This window comes from Pseudorca crassidens, chromosome 15 (genome assembly GCF_039906515.1).
Source record: "Pseudorca crassidens isolate mPseCra1 chromosome 15, mPseCra1.hap1, whole genome shotgun sequence".
NCBI lineage: Eukaryota > Metazoa > Chordata > Mammalia > Artiodactyla > Delphinidae > Pseudorca > Pseudorca crassidens.
Genome location: NC_090310.1, coordinates 55,418,589 through 55,426,255, shown reverse-complemented (window position 1 = coordinate 55,426,255; position 7,667 = coordinate 55,418,589). Strand labels below are relative to the sequence as shown.

General features: G+C 40.7%; 1 protein-coding gene across 18 annotated transcripts in view; it reads left to right on the top strand.

The window, feature by feature from the left end:
* The first annotated feature begins 346 nt into the window (after nt 1–346).
* Nucleotides 347–7,667, top strand: part of SHLD1 (shieldin complex subunit 1) — a 111,418-nt gene continuing 104,097 nt past the window's right edge. For 14 of the 18 annotated variants that reach the window (XR_010935153.1, XR_010935154.1, XM_067707534.1 and 11 more), the window contains exon 1: nt 378–475. The gene's annotated coding sequence lies outside the window, so the exon portion shown is untranslated. Of the gene's footprint in view, nt 476–7,667 lie in introns of all 18 variants that reach the window. The other 4 variants (XM_067707524.1, XM_067707525.1, XM_067707526.1 and 1 more) reach the window with 4 other exon arrangements.

The following is a 7,667-nucleotide window of genomic DNA, read 5'->3' as shown; positions in this document are numbered from 1 at the left end:
AGTGTAGACATCTATAGGAGGCTGTGAGTGTACAGGACGTTTTCAAGAAGATGATGAAATGGAACAATAACCCTTAACTCTTTCGCGTGGTCCTGCAGTTCTGGCAGTTGTGTACAGCTACCTGAATGCAACATGTTGAAATATTAACATTCTCTTTGTTAATTTCACTCTACTTTTTATGTTTATTTAAATGTAGACGTTCGAATTTTTAAACGTTTAAAATATTTCTCTGTTCCCTTTAGTATCCACCAAGCACATTTATCAATAAACCTCTAGAAATTTCCCGAACTAGCCATTTGTGGAAAGCGGTGTTGGCGGGGCCAATGCCCTCAGTCAAGATGGCCGTAACTGCCTTCCCTTGTTCTTTTCTGACCTCAGCAAAGATGGTTCCTGCGACTTCCTTTCAAACTCTGCTTTTCCGGTAACAAACGTGGAGTCACCGCTTCCGGTTTGAGGCGGCTGCCGTTGCGGGGCGGTGAGTGTAATCGGGGCCTGGCGACTTTTCTGGGCCAGTTTTCTCTGCGGACTCACGAGTGGATCGGATTGGGGGAAGGGAGGGGGTCTCCGCGAGGCATCAGGCCGTTCTCTCCTAATTGGGAAGTTACGGCTGCTTTCCCTGGCCTGCTCCCAAACCCCTCCTCCCCCACCACGGGCGGCCTCTGCAGCGAACGCCTTGGGGAAGCCCCAGAATTTGCGTGCAGTGTGTCTAAATGAGCTTCGGTTCTTCTTTTTTTTAAAAACAACTTTCTTGAGACATAATTGACATATTATAAAAAATTCCCATTTAAAGTGTAAAATTCAGTGGTTTTTCATATATCCCCAGAATTGTGCATCCATCACCACAATCTAATTTTAGAATATTTTCATCATCTCGAAGAAAAACCTTGTACCCATTAAAAGTCACTCTCTATTCACTATGGCCTCCCAGTCCTAGGCAATTGATAGTCTACTTTTTTGTCTCTATAGATTTGTCAATTTGCATATTTGATATAAATAGCAGCATACAGCATGTGGTCTTTTTTGACTAGCTTCTTTCACTAAGTATAATGTTTTAAAAGTTTGTTCTTGTTGTAGCATGTATCGGAACTTAATTCCTTTATTGCAGAAAAATATTCCTTGTATTCATATACCACATTTTGTTCATTCATCAGTTGATGGACATTTGGATTGTTTCCACTTTTTGCTTCTTATGAATAAAGCTGCTGTGACCATCTGTGTACAGTTTGAGTGGACACATGTTTTTATTTCTCTTGAGCACATATACCTACGAGTGGGATCGCCTGATCCAACCATTTGTGGAACTGCTAAACTGTTTTCCAAAGTACTTCAGCCATTTTACCTTTCTGTATGTGGATATCCAGCTGTCTTAGCGTTGAAAAGACTGTCCTTGCCCTGCGGAATTGTCTTGGCATCTAGGGAACTTCAGTCGATAACTGTAAGATTTTACTTCTGGACTCTCAGTTTTATTCCACTGACTGTTTTTATTCCAATACTACACAGTCTTGATTATTGCAGCTTATAATTGGTTTTGAAATCAGAAAGTATGAGTACTCCAAATTTGTGTTCTTCGTTTTCAAGATTGGTTTGGCTTGGGCTTCCCTGGTGGCGCAGTGGTTGAGAGTCCGCCTGCTGATGCAGGGGACATGGGTTAGTGCCCCAGTCCGGGAAGATCCCACATGCTGCGGAGTGGCTGGGCCCGTGAGCCATGGCCGCTGAGCCTGCGTGTCTGGAGCCTGTGCTCCGCAACGGGAGAGGCCACAACAGTGAGAGGCCCGCGGACCGCAAAAAAAAAAAAAAAAAAAAAAAAAAAAAAAAAGATTGGTTTGGCTTTATGGGCCCCTTGCATTTCCATATGTACTTTTAAACAGTTTTGTCAAATGTCTGCAAATTTAAAAAAAAAACAACTGAGATTTTGTAAGAACCATATTGATCCATATACCAATTTGGGCAATATTGCCATTTTAAAATAGTAAGTGTTCAATTCCATGAACATAGGATGTCTTTCCATTCATTTGGAGCTTTAGTTTCTTTCAACATTTTAAAATAGTTCTCAGTGTACATGACTTACATATTTTTCATTATGTGTACTTAAGTATTTTATTCTTTTTGATGCTATTGTAAATGAAATTACATTCTTTTTTAAAAAATTTATTTATTTTTGGCTGTGTTGGGTCTTCATTGCTGCACATGGGCTTTCTCTAGTTGCAGCAGGCGAGGGCTACTCTTCGTTGCAGTGCACGGGCTTCTCACTGCTGTACCTTCTCTTGTTGCGGAGCATGGGCTCTAGCCACGTGGGCTTCAGTAGTTGCGGCACGTGAGCTCTGTAATTGTGGCTTGTGGGCTCTAGAGCGCATGCTCGGTAGTTGTGGTGCATGGGCTTAGTTACTCCGCGGCATGTGAGATCTTCCAGACCAGGGCTTGAATCCCATGTTCCCTGCATTGACAGGCAGATTCTTAACCACTGTGCCACCAAGGAAGTCCAAAATTATATTTTCAATTTCATTTTTAGGTTGTTTATTGCTAGTGTATATAAATACAAATGATTTTTCTGTATTGATCTTGTATCCTGCAACCTTGTTTAACTTTAATTATTCTAGTAGTTTTTTTTTAAGTGGATTCATTGGGACTTTCTATACACAAGATCATGTCTTCTGCTAATAGAAATAGTTTTACTTCTCTCTTTCCAATCTGGAAGGCTTTTATTTCATTTTCTTGCCTAATTGTGCAGCTAAAGCTTTTAGCTCCAGTACAATGTTGTATAGAAGTGATGAGAGCAGTTAATATTAAATTGTTCCTGAGCTTAAGGGGAAAACATTCAGTCTTTCACCATGAAATAGGATGCTAGCTATGGTTTTTTTCAAAAATGCCCTTTATTAGATTGAGGAAGTTCCCTTCTTTTCCGAGTGTGCTGAGTGTTTTGATCATGAATGGGTATTTGACTTTGTCAGTTGATTGTGTGTGTGTGTGTCTGTTGTTGTTTCTGTCCCTTATCCTAATATAGTGTATTACATTGATTGATTTTCAGATGTTAAAGCAACTTTGCATTTCTGGGATAAGTTCTGCTTGGTCAGGGAGTGTAATCCTTTTTATATGTTGCTCGGTTCATTTTGCTAGTATTCTGTCAAGGATTTTTGTGTCTGTATTCATGATACTGGTCTATAGTTTTCTTGTTATGTCTCTGTCTAGTTTTGGTGTGAGGATAACAGTGGTCTCATTGCGTAAACTGGGAAGTGTTCCGTCTTCCATTTTTTAGAATAGTTATCCACAAGAGGGAAGGACAGGTGCAGTGGGAAGAAGCAAGGCTTATTGGAAAACCTGATGGAAAGATAGAAGTGGGGTCAGAGGTTGGGGGAACCAGGCTAGAAGTTTCTGGGTGGTAATTAATGTTTCAGAGGAGGAAAGAAGAGGAGAAAGCCTTGGGATATCCTTGAGGAAGTCCAGTTGGAGATGGAAGATGAGCCACAGAGGAGGCAGGAAGGAACAGGCCTAGCTGGGATGTCAGCTGGGTGAGTGGCTTCCTGAAAAGTAAAGAAAGAGTGTCAGAAGAAGGAATTTCTAGAAGTTATGGTGGAGTGATTGAGTTGGTGGAGATGAGAAAATGAGCCAATTCTAGACTCTTGAGAAGTCTGTGGAAGTGAGAGGAGATTGGCTGTGAGGAAGGCAGGTGTCAAAGGTTTTCGTTTTGCTTTTCTTTCTTGACAATTTTCATATTGATATAATTTTATACCTTCAAAAAATTGCAAGACTAGTACAAGGAACTCCCAAATAACATTTTACAGATTCATCAATTGTCTACACTTGCCCCATTTACTTTATCATTCTCTCTCATATATATATATATATATATATATATATACTGCAGACATCATGTCTCCCTAACACTAAATATTTGAGTGGTATTTCCAAAGAATAAGGATATTCTTTTACACACCAGGTTTTATTGAAAATGGGAGTGATTTGGGCCTGTTGAAAAGTGTAAGTGAAGATCCAGTGGAACAGAAGCCAGAGAAGGGATTATCGTCTCCGAAGCCTTCTGGAAAAGTCCAGAGAGTGGAATCTAAAGCCCAGGTGGAGTGGTTGGCCTTTGCCACACAAGGGACAGCTCCCTGTTTTACAGAGAGGTAAAGCAGTGTGCGGACGTGGGAGCCTTTGTTATGTTGAGAGAGCTGAAGAAGTTCCTCTCTGCTGGCTTCTGTTTCCCTTGTCAATTAGGAAGTGAGATGATATACTGAAAAGAGGAGGAAGGTATGTGAGTGATGGAGAGGGTCTGAGTTGAAGAAGAGTGGAGAAAATATGAAAGAGTCGAAGAGGGGGTTGAGAGGAAGTTATGAGATAAACATCTCAGGATCCATTTAGCCAGATAGCCCATTCCAGGTGGGTGCTCAGACACTTAGAGAGAGCCAGTCTGCCCTGACCTGTTTGATGACTCTCATGTCCAGCACACAGAAAATAGGGAGATAGTTGAGGTCGTCTAGGCTCAATTTTGCCAAAGGAGTGTGATGAAAAGACAGAATGGGCAGGGCAGGGAAGTTCAGGGTATTAACAAGACTGTGAACCATAGAATCTACTGGAAAAGAATGAAAGAAGCAACATGGCTATAGGATGGGAAGTAGAGGGGCAAATGGGCTGGTGGTTGGCTGGGAAGAGAGGAGCCTGTGATTTGTTTTTTAATTATTACTGTTTTACTTATTGGAGCTAACCATCATGAGCACAGAGACTGTACTAAGTATTTTACATGCATTAATTTTATATAATCCTTATGCCAACCCTATTAGGTAAGCATAGTAATCAAGCCATTTTTATAGATGAGGAAATTGAGGTTAAGTGACTTGCCCAAGGTGACAGCTAAAAAGTGAGAGCAGTCTCTCCAACTCCAGAGCCCCTGCACATCTCTGGACAGTTTTGCAGAGCTTCTTAGCTGTGTTCCTTACTTCACGTTTACCCTCCTCTCATTTGTGTTTCACTCAGCTGACAGAGTGAGCCTTTGAAGATGCAAATTGATTATATCATACACATCCCCTCAGAAGCTTTCATTATATCAATTTTTAAATGGAAATATGTATAAAAATAAGTGAATTGATGGATGAATAGAGAGTTGGATAGCTGGTTATCTGATAAAGAAAATCATAGTAAAATGTTAATTATGAAATCTAGGAAAAGGCCATAAGTGACAAGCCCACAGCTAAGATTAGGAAAAAGAGAGTGATGCCTACTTTTGCCACTTCTATTTAACATAGTACTGGAAGTTCTAGCCAGAGCAGTTAGGCAAGAAAAAGAAGTAAAAGGCATCTCTATTGGAAAGGAAGAAGTAAAACTGTCACTGTTTGAAGATGACATGATATTATATATGGAAAACCGTAAAGACTCCATCAACAAACTGTTAGAATAAACAAATTCAGCAAAGTTGCAAGATACAAAATCAACACACAAAAGTCGGTTGCATAATGAACTATCAGAGAGAGAAATTAAGAATACAGTCCCATTTACAATTGCATCAAAAATAATAAAATAGGGCTTCCCTGGTGGCGCAGTGGTTGAGAGTCCGCCTGCTGATGCAGGGGACGCGGGTTCGTGCCCCGGTCCAGGAGGATCCCACATGCTGCGGAGCGGCTGGGCCAGTGAGCCATGGCTGCTGAGCCTGCGCGTCTGGAGCCTGTGCTCCGCAATGGGAGAGGCCACAACAGTGAGAGGCCTGTGTACCGCAAGAAAAATAAAATAAAATAAAATAAAATAAAATAAAATAAAATAAAATACTTAGGAATAAGTTTTTTTCTTTTTCTTTTTAAAAGATTTTTGTTTTTACCTAGGAATAAATTTAACCAAGAAGGTGAAAGACCTGTGCAGTGAAAACTACAAGAAATTAATGAAAGAAATTGAAGAAGACACAAATAAATGGAAAGATATTCTGTGCTCATGGATTGGAAGAATTAATATTACAGTGTCCATGCTACCCCAAACAATATACAGACTCAATGCAATACCGATCAAAATCCCAATGACATTTTTCACAGTAATAAAACAAACAAAAAAAAATTTTGAACTATGAAAGGTTCTGAATAGCCACAGCAATCTTGAGAAAGAACAAAGCTGCAGGCATTATGTGCCCTTATTTCAAACTATATTACAAAGCTATAATAATTAAAACAGTATGGTGGCATTAAAAACAGACACATAAATCAATGGAACAGAATAGAGAGCTCAGAAATAAACCTATGCATATATTAATTAATTTATGAGAAAGGAGACAAGAATGTCCAATGGTGAAAGGACAGTCTCTTCAATAAATAGTGCTAGGAAAATTGACAGCATATGCAAAAGAATGAAATTGGACCACCATACACAAAAATTAACTCAAAATGGATTAAAGACTTGAGCTTGAGACCTAAAACTGTAAAAATCCTAGAAGAAAATAGAGGTGATAAAGTCCTTGACATACATCTTTTAAAAAAATTATTTATTTATTTATTTTTGGCTGCATTGGGTCTTCGTTGCTTCTTGCGGGCTTTCTCTAGTTGTGGTGAGTGGGGGCTACTCTTCGTTGCAGTGCGCCAGCTTCTCATTATGGTGGCTTCTCTTGTTGTGGAGCACGGGTTCTAGGTGCAGGGACTTCAGGAGTTGGGGCTTGCAGGCTCTAGAGTGCAGGCTCAGTAGTTGTGGCGCACGGGGCTTAGTTGCTCTGCGGCACATGGAATCGTCCCAGACCAGGGCTCGAACCCATGTCCCCTGTATTGGCAGGCAGATTCTTAACCACTGTGCCACCAGGGAAGTCCCTTTGACATAGGTCTTGATGATGATTTTTTGAATCTGACACCAAAACCAAAAGCAACAAAAGCAAAAATAAACAAGTGGGACTATATTAAACTAAAAATCTTTTGCACAGCAAAGGAAACCATCAATAAATGAAAAGGCAACCTACTGAATGGGAGAAAGTATTTGCAAATCATATATCTGATAAGGGGCTAATATCTAAAATATATAAAGAACCCATACAACTCAATAGCAAAAAAACAACCAATCCAATTAAAAAATGGGTAGAAGATATGAGTAGACATTTTTTCCCAAGAAGAAATATGGATGGCCAACAGGTACATGAAAAGATGCTCTACATCATTAATCATCAGGGAAATGCAAATCAGAACCACAATGAGATATCACCTCACACCTGTCAGAATGGCTAATATCAAAAAGACTGGTGGTCCTGGGCTTCCCTGGTGGTGCAGTGGTTGAGAGTCCGCCTGCCGATGCAGGGGACACGGGTTCATGCCCCAGTCCGGGAAGATCCCACATGCAGCGGAGCGGCTAGGCCCGTGAGCCATGGCCGCTGAGCCTGCGCGTCCGGAGCCTGTGCTTCGCAACAGGAGAGGCCACAGCAGTGAGAGGCCCGCGTACCGCAAAAAAAAAAAAAAAAAAAGACTGGTGGTCCAGTGGTTAAGACTCTGCGCTTCCAATGCAGTGGTGCAGGTTTGATCCCTGGTCAGGGAACTAGGACCCCACAGGCCGCAGGGCGTGGCCAATAAATAAATAGAGACTAGAAATAACAAGTGTTGGCATAGATATAGAGAAAATGGAAACCTCATGGCAATGTAAATTGGTGCCACTATAGAAAAGTGTGGAGGTTCCTCAAAAAGTTAAAAATAGAACTACCATATGATCCAGGAATTCCAATT